Here is a 13,325-nt window from a genome sequence, read left to right on the forward strand (position 1 = left end):
CCAGAACCAGCATCGTTACATCCATGCAGACCCTTCCTCTGCTGAAATCACTGTTAGCCAGTCTAACAGATTAACCAAACACTCAGGTAAGTGTATAGATTTAAAGAAAACTCTGTTACAAGAAAATAAAAAACGGAGAATAGCAAAATATAAATGACCATTTTCCCCATGACTACATTTAAAGAAAAGTTGGTGAATCATACTAGTTGAGACAATTTAAGAAGAACAGTTTGGCTAAAATCAAAACAACATTCAAAGCATACAATTAAAATAGAAGTTATTTTTCCCTCCCAATTTCCCCTGGCTGTAATTAGCATTGGCCATGCTTCCCTGTTAGAGAGTTAACCATATCACTAGCCTGCTGCAAAATGCTTCAGAGTTAAGGACAACAGCCTGCTTTCTGCTTCTGGGCTTAGCTTCTCCCAACTCACACAGGGCACGTGGCCCTTTGTAAAGCAGCTGCCCTGACCACTTTCGCTTGCCTTCAGGAAGTCTGACCCCAGCAGTAGGAAACCTATTGGAGCATACCCAAAACTACCACACCCAATTTCAGAAGCTTCTGGATGTGGAGTGCTAAATCTGCCTAGCAACAATGACCCAGACACAACTCATGCCTACCTCCCCCCAGTGGGTCTCTTAAAGAGATCTTTCCCTATTAGGCACATGGGTTACACATGGTCACTTCTAGCAGTGGTGTTTTACATGGTGTAAATATTATCATATGGAAGTGTACCTTGCACTTATTTGCCTTGCACTAATTGTCCTTGTGGACCCTACTGCCATGCACTAGAAGCTCCTGGGGGTGCTTTAATCTTCTCCTGTTTCAAAGCACGGTAGATTAAAGTGCACTTTGAAAATTAAAGTGCAAAGCAGTATGATCCAGATGGACAGTTAGCAGACAGCAGGCGAGCACAAGGTAGATTTACACCATGGTTTGCCATGCGCTGTTTGTTTAGACAGGCCCCTAATTATATTTGATATTCAGCATTACAGTGTTGAGGTTCCATTTGCAGAAAGAGATTGCAACAAAAGCAAACAGAAAATATATGGTCCCTTCCTCTGGGGGAAGGGGAGGAGAGAAGGAAAGGGGAAACGTCTACCAGCTGAACTCCTGTGTCAGATAATTGTGTAATGCACTGTCTGCGATGATGGGTGAAATTCACCCTAGTGAAAGGGGACAGACAAAAGCCTATATAACACTTAATCCCCCTGGTAAGAAGTGCATCCTGTAATTCATAAAATGGAAACAATTTAATGAGATGGCTAACTTTGTAAATATTACACTGTTCATTTGTATGCCAAGGACTTCATTTTGTCTTATAGTATTATGCATAGAAGAGTATGCATTTGGAGTAAAATAAATTTTAAATCAGTATGGGAGAAATCCATTTAAATGGGAGCTGAAAGGCTGAGTCCATGTGCATTGCTTGGAAAGTATCCCTCACATTACATACCAATGACCGGCAAAAAAGAACGATCTATCTCCATGAGCCAGCAGTTTGCCATATACGTGTGATTTTGTATGCCTAATAGGGAGATATCTCTTTAAGATCTATTGTGTTTGGTATGAATGTGTTATGTCTGGGTCATTCTTGCTAGGCAGATGCACATTTAGCACTCAACACTCAGAAGTTTCTGGAATTGGGTGTGGCATAGGTGCTGACTTCCCCTCTTCCTGGTGGGTGCTCAACCCCCACCCCGCCACTGGTCTCGCCCCTGCACCACTCTCACCCTGCCCCCATTCCACCCCCTTTCCCAAAGTCCCCACCCCTGCCCTGCCTGTTCTCTGCCTCCTCCCCTAAGTGTGCTGCGTACCCACTCCTCTCCCTCCCTCTCAGAAAGTCCTGAGTGCCGCCAAACAACTGTTAGGCTGCCAGGTGGCAGGAAGCACTGGGAGGAAGGGTGAGGAGCAGGGATGCAGTGTGCTCTTCGGGGGAGGGGAGAAGGAGGCAAAGATGACTGAGCTTGGCTGCTGGTGGGTGTGGAGCACCCACTAATTTTTCCCCGTGGGTGTTCCAGCCCTGGAGCACCATGGAGTTGGCGCCTATAGGGTGTGGTAGGTTGAGTATGCTCAATTTGTTCCCTGTTGCTGTACTCAGACTTGACGAGGGCAAGTAGTCAGGGCATCTGCTTTGCAAAAGGCCATTTGACCTGTGTGGGTTGGGAGAAACTAAGCCCAGGAGCAGAAAACAGGATGTTTTCTCTAACTTGGAAGCATTTTGCAGCAGGTTACTGATACTGTTAATCCTTCAACAGGGAATCCCTGGCAGTGTTAATGATAGAATGGGGAAATTGGGAGGGAAAATTAATTTTTCATTTTAATTGTATTCTTTGAATGTTTTATTTTAGCCAAAGTATTTCAGTTAAATTGTCTCAAGTAGTATGATTCACTAACTTGTCTCTTATTTAAATGTGATGATGGGGAAAGTTATTTATTTTGCTATTCTCAGTTTTGCATTTTTCTTGTAACAGTGTTTTTAAAAAAAGTATATACTTACTGAGTGGTTAATTATTTAGCTGACTAGCTAACTGAATGATTTCAGCAGAGGAGAGGAGAAACAGCCTCATGGATTCTAACTGAAAATTTCTACAAGCAAGTGGTGGGAAGATGTTGGTTTTGATTCAACAGACTATATAGATTTGGTGATTGAAGATTCTGAGACTCAAGTGAACTCAGCCTAAGCTTTTGGGAACTCTGAGTTTCCCCTCACTGTGTTTCGGTGGACACTGATCTGTTTAGATTTATTTTTTTATTATTATTAATGTATAACTCGGAGGATAATGTATGTGGTTTATAAAGTAACCGTGTTATGTTGTAAATATTAAGTTATTACTATTTATTTCTTTATCATAAGATCTTACATAGTTGGTACATAAGAATTAAATTCATTCCTTCTGTTCTTTTGGACTTGATTGTGGGAAGGTTGACCCTGTGCAATCCTGGCTAAAAATAGTCAGTGACTGAATTCTGGGTCTCCAGGTGCTTTTCTATGGGAATTGGGACTTTTTAAGGACTGGAGAAGGACAATGAAGTAAATTCTAACCCGCCCAAAGGTTACACTTTAATCTAGTTATATTTTTCAACTAGTTTCTCCTGTACCATCTTTAGAGATGGCATATGTCCACTAGTTTTTCCATAAAAAATTACATGAGAAAAAATTGGTATTGAAACACAGTGGAGATTCAGGAAAATTGAAATAGATATTGGAATGATGAATATTTAAGCAAGTATGGAATGATGAATATTTGTTTCAACAGACCCAGAGAGTAAAAATGAATGGGTAAATATTTTATCCACAGCATTTGAGTGAATATATGCAACTGACAATTATATGAGTAACAGATATTGGAGCATGGACCTTGAAATTCTTCTATTTATATCAAATGCATTCTCCTTGAGACTCAGAATCCTAACAAATAGTCAGATTTTGTTCACCACTACCCCCACCAAGTATTCTTTCCCTACTTCTTAATATTTTAAAATGTCATTATCAAATATTCACCTTCATAGTCAAGTATATTTATTACCCTGCTGCCTCTTGTCAAAGCATTCAACATGTATTACAACTTCATTCTCCTTTCATCAGCGTGAGTAGAGCGACAGAGGTGAGCTATTCTTGAGCACAGGGTTATTCTGGTGCCAAATAGCCTTTCATTTTGACATTACATTTTCTCTTTCTCCGCCTTATCAACAGCTTTGTTCTGTTTGCCTGACCTTTATTATCTAACCCTTGGTCGGTGCTCTTCTTCATTATAAATTATTCCCTCTCAGATATGGTTGGGGATATATATATTATTTAAATAGATAAAATAATGGATACTTTCGCATTTATGGTGATAAAATACTTCCAATGCATCCTGAAGACCGTGCTCCCCTGCTAATAAGAAATGGGGGTAAAGAGGACAAATGTTGCAATTTGTGTGTGTGTATTTTTTTTATATATATATATATATATATATGAAAATGGAAGGAAAATCTCTACTGACATGGATAGAAATATATAGTTACTGTCAGAGTGTAAACTGAAAAGTTGAGTTTAGTAAACTTAAGAGGGGAGTATGGGGACTCCTTTCAAATGGCCTTTCAGGTGTAAATTTTCCCACAGGGTGGATGTCTGTCTTAGGGTCAAGGGGGTTGTGTCTGGGAGTGGGTCTGACCCAGCCCCCGCTGCTCCATGCAGAGGAAGAGGCAGTCCTGTCCTCCCCCAGCCCAGCCAGGATTAGCAGCTAAGCCCAACATAGGGTAGGAGCCACCAGATAGGGCATCCTCAACCCACCTCTTTGCAGTGATTTACTTCTCTGCCAGCTGCTCTGGGTGCCCAAAACAATGTGCCTGCCCTGCTTGGGAGGGGCACTTGACCACTCTTGCGGCTTCCCTATCAAAGTAATTTTTCTACGGAAAGCAAAGACCTTTGCAAGGAACATGAATTCTGCATGCACAGTAGTGCAGAATTGCCCCAGGAGTAACTTCCAGTTTCCCCTTAACTGAGAATGTTTTGTCGCAAGTTCTCTCATGTTTCATCCTGGGCTTATCTGTGTTGACCCAGAGGACCACAGCAGTTCATAGAGTGACGTCCATGGGGCTTGATCTGTTAATTGATTTGAAAATTAAAATGACGCCTTGAACTGGCATTGAAAGCTGGCTAGGGAAGGACTTGAGCACAGGCCTGATGTGTTCATGGTGGCCTAACCTCTAGTGAAGGTGGGCAGGTGCATTCTGTATCAATTTAGCATGTGCACTGTATTCATACTCAACTTCATATACAGTGAGTTACAGTAATGAACCCTGGAGTTGTTGAATGCGTGGATCATTGTGGTTAGATCTCTATCCACAAAGCTGCATGGAAGGGTGGTCCAGTGATTAGCCTACTAATATCATGGCCTTCGGAAACCAAGTTCAGTTCTTTGCTCCACCATAAACTTCCTCAGTGACCCTGGGCAAGTAATTTAGCCTTTCTGTGATCCCAGTCTGTAAAATGGAGGCAATAGAGCTGGACAGAATTTGTGTCTCAGAATGATTTTCTGACAAAGTTTCCTTTTTGCAAAATTAAAAAAAAATGGCTTTTCCACTGGGAACATTGAAATGACAGCTGCCCACTTTGGAAGACTCTGGTAATGTAAGAAAATGACATTGACAAAGGCTTTCCAAGAGGGATGCTGAGGCTAAGCACCAATATTACATTCATCTTTGTCTGAACAGAGCTTCAGCCAACTAGCCTTCAGCCAGGCGTCAAGCTCTCCCAAGACAGAGTGCTATGGCAGTCTGATCTCCATAAGTGCATGTAAGAGTATTCGGACTACCCCTGCGGCACCTCCTGCTGGTTGTCCAGGGAATTAGCTCACCAGCCTCTGGAGCACCCTCTGTAGGCCAGTGATCCACCTTTCCTCTTCTCTGGCCCCCGTGTCCCTCCCAGGACCCCGGTGCCCATTGCTCTGGGTGCTGCCCCCTGGCAATACTCATACATATGCTAGGTCTCCCCTCCCAGGGGAACCCCCACCCACTAATCCCACCTCACAATAAGGCCACTGCCAGTCACCAGCTAGCCCCCACTCTCTGGGGCAGACTGCAGTATAGGCCACTCATCATCAGCAAGGTTGGGTTCAGACCTGCTCCCTTGGCCTAACCCTGGGCTGCCCTCTGCAACCCCCAGTACCCCTTGGTCTATTACCAGGCCACAGCCTGGGGCTATCCAGGCTGGAGCTCCCCACCTCCTCAGCCTTTCCCCAGCCCTGCTCCACTCAGGTACTCTGTCTAGCTCCCTGCAACCAGGCCCTTCTCTCTCTGAAGGCAGAGAGAGACTCTACTGAGCTCCAGGCTCCTAGCCTCTTATATAGGCCAGCTGAAGCCTGATTGGGGTGTGGCCCCAGCTGCAGCCACTTCCCTCAATCAGCTCAGCCTTCATGCTACCTGCTCCCTGGGCTATCTCAGGCCCTTCCAGGCCAGAGCAGGTGTCCACCCTGCTACAGTGCATTATTGACACTCATATTTAGTAAATATCATGCAAATCTTCTGATACCCTCATTTCCCCTCTGCCGTTTGGTTAAGGAGACAGCTCATTAGCAGAGTGTTGTAGCTATAGTCCAAGGTCTCAAGCTGAGAAGTAGCATTGATTTTATTATGAGCCATTGAAGGTAACCGTCAAAGAAAGATAATTGTGCCATTTTTGAGTTCTTTATGATGTATAAATAGATGCCTGGCAGGATATTCCCTCTTTCCCCCCTCCCCCCCCAAGAAATATCAGGAATGACAGGTTTTGTCTTCTCTGTTTTTGCTTAAGGACTCATTAAGGGAAGGGGCAAGACAGCACTGAATTTTTAACCAACAATTAAAAGTCAAGGGGACTACTTATGTGTGAAGTTATGCATGTGCATAAAATTTTGCAGGAATGGGACTTGAGGGTGAAATTCATTCCTGTGCAGCGGAACTGCAGAAGACTCTGTGTCCCAAATAAGCTGCACTTCAAAGGCTTATGTGTGCTTTGAGATACACAAGGCTGATGCAGGCCTGCTGGTCTCTGTGGTGAATTTCACACTGGGTAAGGACTGCAGAAGAGGGCCCTAGCTCACATGCTTCTTTTAAAATGTACGAAATTATGGATGACACTACTCTGCACACTTTTTGAAAGGTATACATTCAGGATAGCTGAATTCTGCCAATAGTCCAATTTGGTTTTCACCAGTTGTTATCCCAAGAAACAAACAAAAAAAAAAAAACATACACACACCGGAGAAATTAACTGATTTGTAGTTATGACTTTTGTATATCACCAGACAATAATAAAAGCATCTCAAGAAAATTAAACATTGTAATTTTGTCTAGCCTTATTGATAATGCATGAGGGATAGCTTAACCAATTTAAATTAATAGTGCAAGCAGTAAAGCAATAAAAGATGTTATGTTTTTTTCCCCCAGAATCAACATGTATCCTAATGCATGAAAGCCAAAGCGCTTATAAAAACGTTTCAAGTGTGTGTGTGTGTGTGTGTGTGTGTAAATAACAAAGATATACAGCCATGGTAATATCTCCTACCTCTTTATTTTGCTTTTTACTATATTTCTCTTCTCAACTTTTTTTTTTGCAATAATATAAGTAATGAATTTACAATAAAATGAATTATACAGGGCTTTTTGCAAGCAACAAATCATTATACACAAAACAAGGAAAATTAATGTGACTTACAAAGACTATTAAGTGGAGAAAATAAATTTTTTGAAGCATTATTTTTTAACAATCATTTGACACAACAGTAAGGTATAGATTCAAAAATGTAACAGCTATTATAAATGGGATTGGAGAAGAAAGCAGGGAATTGAGATTCTGTCTGGGTTTGTCTAAAAGAGCTGTTTCAAAAAATGTACATAAAGATTTTTCTGCCTGGTGTTTAACTTTTGTTTTAAGTGTATATGAATTTAGTACTTGTGAAAGGCCCTGGATTAGCAGATGTAATTTTAAAATGTCCATAGAGCAAGTACAGCAACAAAAGTGGGTAGTAGCATCTCCCTCAACAATAGCCTACCAATGTGCCTTATGTCTGATTTGAAGGGAGTCACCTATATTGATGTCAGTGAGTCATAGGCCTAGTAGTTGAAGCAAGAGTTCCCCCTACCAGTTAGAGCTGAGTCCAGATGGGACAGCTCCAGGACGGAAACCAATGGTCATAGCTGGGAATCAGAGCCTAAGCAAAAGAGTTAACTGGAGTCACAATCAGAAGGCATAGTGGAGGGTCGGAGTCAGAGAAGGAAAGAGCTGGGGGCTGGACTAGGTACAGGATAGGGCAGGAGCAGGAGCAAAGTTAGAGACAGTGGAGGCAGGGACAAGACTAAGCACAGTTGCAGACTAGAAAGCATTGAGCAGCCCCTGGCTAGCTGCTGCTACTGAGTTAAAGTATCAGCCTGAAGACTCATGCAACCAGTCAGGTAGTGCAATCAATCAGACAGCTTCTACCAGGGCCAGCTGTGCTCACTGGATTTCCAGGAGACTGGCTTTGCTGCAGGCTGGCCCCTGACAATGCCTTCCTGTGGCAGGGTGTAGCAGGCCCTGAGGCCCCCTGCTGGAGGCCTCACAGCCCTACCATACCCAGTCACAGGAAAAGTGCAGTAGAGGTGAGTCCTCCAAACTATCTAGAGTGGCTGTGGGGAGCAGCCAGAGTCCAGCAGGCCCATATAAAAGAAGCTGCTGGTCAGTTGCTGGCTAGAACCAGAGGAATAAGGACAGTGCTTCTGGCTGAATAGGTGCTGCAACTAGGGATGCTGAGGGTACAACAGCACCCGTTGGCTTGAAGTGGTTTTCATCATAAACAGGATTTAGTTTCGTTCAATGGCTTTCAGCACCCCCATTATAAAACTTGTTCCAGCACAACTGGAAGGATAAGGTTCACTTGTTCTGTCTGCCTGTTGGTCTGTGGGTGACAGACCAACAAGGTAAACAATTCCATTCCTAAGAGTCTGCAGAGTTCATGGCTAAAACAAGAAGTGAATTGCAACCCTCAATCTGAGAGTACTTTGCCTGGCAGCCCATGCAACTGAAAAAATGATCTAGAAAAAGGTGGACTGTTTCCTGGGCAGCTGGGAGGCAGCAAATGGAAATGCATCACCTTGGTTTGGAGATCAACACCGACAAGGAAGATGGTGCATCCCGGCGAGTTGGGTAGCTCTGTAATGAAGTTCAAAAATACTAAGGCTCAGGGTTGAGATGAGGTAGGCACAACCTGAAGAACATTGAGTGATTTGGCACATGGGCACTTGCTCCAACAGCACAGATCACATGAATTAACATAACTATTAACATCAGTAATCAGCCTTGGCCACCAGAAATTCCATAACTTTAGGTCTTGGGTTTTGAAGTAGCCAAAATGGCTGGTGATTAGTGTATTGTGTCCCATCTTTTAACACCTTGAGTCTGGGCTGGCCCTCTTGGATATAAAAGGGCCTTCTGCGATAAATCAGACCATTCTTCAAATGAAACCCTGAGCTAGGCAGAACTTTAGAAACATCTAGGGTCTGACAGATCTTGGTAGTTTGGAGGTCTTGGGGAAACTGGAGCCAGATGAGGGACATCAGATCTCTGTTTGCTGTCCCTTGAGTAAAATTTGATGGATGTAAAATGGTAGCGGAGAGAGCTGTGCCTGATTCAGCATATTCATCTTTGTGGGTCAGGGCATCTGCCTTGCCATTTCGTAATCTAGGGCACGAAGTGACAACAAAATCAAGCCTGGCAAAGAAAAGAGACCAATAGATCTGTTGCTGGTTAAGATTATGAGCAGTTTGATGATATTCCAGATTCTTGTGGTCAGTAAAGATCTGGATTGGGAACCAAGCTCCTTCTAGAAGGTGTCTCCATTCCTCAAAAACCGCCTTTATCATAATTCTTCTCAGCAGGGGGTTAGTTTTCATAAATAAAAGACACAGGCATGGAATTGGTTATGAGAACCACTGTGTTATGACAGAAAACCTCCGCAGGCAAAATTGGAAGTATCTCTCTCTACGGTGAAGGGTTTGGCAGAATCTGGGTTCATTAGCATAGGAACTGAGGTAAAAGATCTTTTTAGCTAATCAAATGTGAACTGTGCCTCTGGTGACCAAACAAAGTGGACTCCCTTTCAAGGAAGCACAGTTATCGGGGCAATAAGGTGAAAGAATTAGTGCTGTCAATTTAAAAAAGTAATCGTGATTAATCGCACTGTTAAACGATAGAAGAATATCATTTATTTAAATATTTTTGAATGTTTTCTACATTTTAAAATATATTGATTTCAATTAAAACACAGAATACAAAAAGGATACAGTTCTCACTTTATATTTATTTTTATTACAAATATTTGCACTGTAAAAAACAACATAAATAGTATTTTTCAATTCACCTAACACAACTACTGTAGTACAATCTCTTTACCATGAAAGTTGAACTTACAAATGTAGAATAATGTAAAAAAAAAAAAAAACTGCATTCAAAAACAAAACAATGTATAACTTTAGAGCCTAAAAGTCCAATCACTCCTACTTCTTGTTCAGCCAATTGCTCAGACAAACAAGTTTGTTCACATTTGCAGAAGATAATAATGCCTGCTTCTTGTTTACAATGTCACCTGAAAGTGAGAACAGGCATTTTTGTAGCCGGCGTTGTGAGATATTTACATGTCGAATTTGCTAAAGATTTATATGTCCTTTTATGCTTGAACCACTATTCCAGAGGACATGAGTCCATGCTGGTGATGGGTTCTGCTCGATAATGATCCAAAGCAGTACGGACCGACGCATGTTCATTTTCATCATTTGAGTCAGATGCCATAAGCAGGTTGATTTTCTTTTTTGGTGGTTTGGGTTCTATAGTTTCCACATCAGAGTGTTGCTCTTTGAAGACTTCTGACAGCATGCTCCACACCTCAACCCTCTCAGATTTTGGAAGGCACTTCAGATTCATTAACCTTGGGTCAAATGATGTAGCTATCTTTAGAAATTTCACATTGGTATCTTCATTGCATTTTGTCAAATTTGCAGTGAAAATGTTCTTAAAACAAACAACATGTTCTGGGTTATCATCCGAGACTGTTATAACATGAAATATATGGCAGAATGCGGATAAAACAGAGAGGAGACATACAGTTCTTCCCCCCCAAGCAGTTCAGTCACAAATGTAACTTACACATTATTTTTTTAACAAGCATCATCAGCATGGAAGCATGTCCTCTGGAATGGCCGAAGCATGAAGAGGCATATAAATCTTTAGCATATCTGGAACATAAATATCTTCTGATGCCAGCTACAACAGTGCCATGGGAACGCCTGTTCTCACTTTAAGAAGTAGGCAGCATTATCTCCCAAAAATGTAAACAAACTTGTTTCCCTTAGCAATTGGCTGAACAAGAAATAGGACTGAGTGGACTTATAGGCTCTAAAGTTGTACATTCTTTTGTTTTTGAGTGAAGTTATGTAACCAAAAAAAACCCTGACATTTGTAAGTTGCAATTTCATGATAAAGAGTTTGCACTACAGTACTTGTATGAGGTGAGTTGAAAAATACTATTTCTTTTTATCATTTTTTACAGTGCAAATATTTGTAATCAAGAATAATATAAAGTGAGCACTGTACACTTTGTATTCCGTAAAAGCAGCAAAGAGTCCTGTGGCACCTTATAGACTAACAGACGTATTGGAGCTTTCGTGGGTGAATACTCACTTCTTCGGACTCATGCATCCGAAGAAGTGGGTATTCACCCATGAAAGCTCACGCTCCAATACGTCTGTTAGTCTATAAGGTGCCACAGGACCCTTTGCTGCTTTTACAGATCCAGACTAATACGGCTACCCCTTTGACATTTGTATTCTGTGTTGTAATTGAAATCGATATATTTGAAAATGTAGAAAAACATCCACAAATATTTAATAAATTTCAATTGGTATTCTACTGTTTAACAGTACAATTAATCATGATTATTTTTTAATCACAATTAATTTTTCTGAGTTAATTGTGATTAATTGACAGCCTTAGAAAGAATCCTTTGACAAAACTGGCAAACTCAAGAAAACACTGAATGCCTGTATGACCTTTGAGGAATTCCATCTGGATATGGCAGATACCTTCTGTGGGTTCATTGTTATTCCTTTGGTGGGGAAATTATATAACCAAGGAACTTCACTGTCTTTGTCAAACTCACATTTCTCCGGTTTGGCATAAAATCTGGGTTTGGGTTTTGGTGGATCTGTGGAGAATGTGCTGCATATGTTGCTCATGCAGTGCTGGGTTTTCTGAAAAAACAAGATTATCCAAATAGATAATCACATATTGGTCCAATATGTCCGACCAGATATCATTGACTAAATGCTGAAATGTTGCCAGAGCATTACATAACCCAAAAGGAGTCACTAAATAGTTCAAATGTCCTTATCGGGTGTGGAATGCAGTCTTCCATTCATCACCTTCCCTGGTTTGGACCAAGTTATAGGTCTCACAAAGGTCTAACTTGGTAAAAATCTTGGCTGAATGGAGCCTCTCAAAGAGTTTGTTAATAAGTGGTGATAGCAGTTTTAGACCATCACTTTGTTCAAAGCTCAGTAGCCAATACAGATGTGTAAGGAGTTATCCTTTTTGCCACAAAGATTGGAGCCCCCAGCAGAGAGGTGGAAGATCAAATGAACCCCTTCTCCAGGTTCTTGTGGAGGTAGTTCTGGAGCACCTGGAGTTCAGGTTCTCAGAGGGAGTATATGCAGACAAAGGGTATCTCAGCTCCAGGTTGCAGGTCAGTTGGACAATTACAATCGTGATGTGGCAGCAAAGCCACATTCTTTTTATTGAACATATCAGAGTAATCTTGATATTTCTCCAGGATTTCTGAAACTATGAAGGGGATTCCAGGGGTGGTGGCGGCAGTTACCTTCAGTGTGCCATATTCGGTCTCTGAATTTTCAGGTAGGTGGCAAAGATTGTATGGGGCTTCAAATCCGGAACATGGTTTTGGGAGGCAAAATTGATGGCAGAGTCTTGATGTGAAGCATACGGTACCTGGCCCCCAGCAGATGTGTGAATCATTGGGGGTAAGCCAGGGAATGCCATGGATAACAGGGGAATGAGGTACAGGAATCAGACCAAACAGTCGAACCTCCCAGTGACCCTAGAGAGTGGTAACCATCAAGGGTGCTGTTTGATGAGTAACCAGGCTGAAAGAGAGGAGGGCTTCATCAATAGACTACACTGGGGATGCTCTTGTTCTGAGTTGAAATGTTGTGAACCCAGGCAAAGTCTAAGCCCATGAAATTGCTGGAGATCGCCAAGTCCATTAGTGCCCTCAGCTCAGCCTCTGGTAGGATGGGATGTTGTAGCCAGAGGGGGATTGGGGTGTGCTGACAGTGTCCATCCATATCCACGGTATTGCTAGGCAAGAAGGGGCATAAGGTTTTGGAGTGGGGAGGGAGGGTCACATAGGCTCAGTCCAAATCCCTTTATTTGGTCTGAACTCTAGAGTCTTTTTGGTTGAGACACTGGTTGGTGCTTAGGAGGGCATCTCATGGTATAGTGTCCAAATTTCTGTCAATACAGGCATAGGCCCAAAGTAAGGTTGCCAACTTTCTAATCACAGAAAACCGAATACCCTTGCCCTGTCCCCTGTCCCACCCCTTCCACAAGGCCCCGCCCCCATCCTGCCCCTTCTCTGAGGCCCCACCTCCTGTTCACTCCATCCTCCCCTCCCTCTTTGCTCATTCTCCCCCACCCTTGCCCACTTGTTCATTTTCATCAGGCTGTGGCAGGGGGTTGAGGTGTGGGAGGGGGCTCCTGGAAGCAGTCAGCATGTCCCTCTGGCGGAGGTGCGGCTGGGGGGCTCTGCGTGCT

This window comes from Trachemys scripta, chromosome 3 (assembly GCF_013100865.1).
Source record: "Trachemys scripta elegans isolate TJP31775 chromosome 3, CAS_Tse_1.0, whole genome shotgun sequence".
NCBI lineage: Eukaryota > Metazoa > Chordata > Testudines > Emydidae > Trachemys > Trachemys scripta.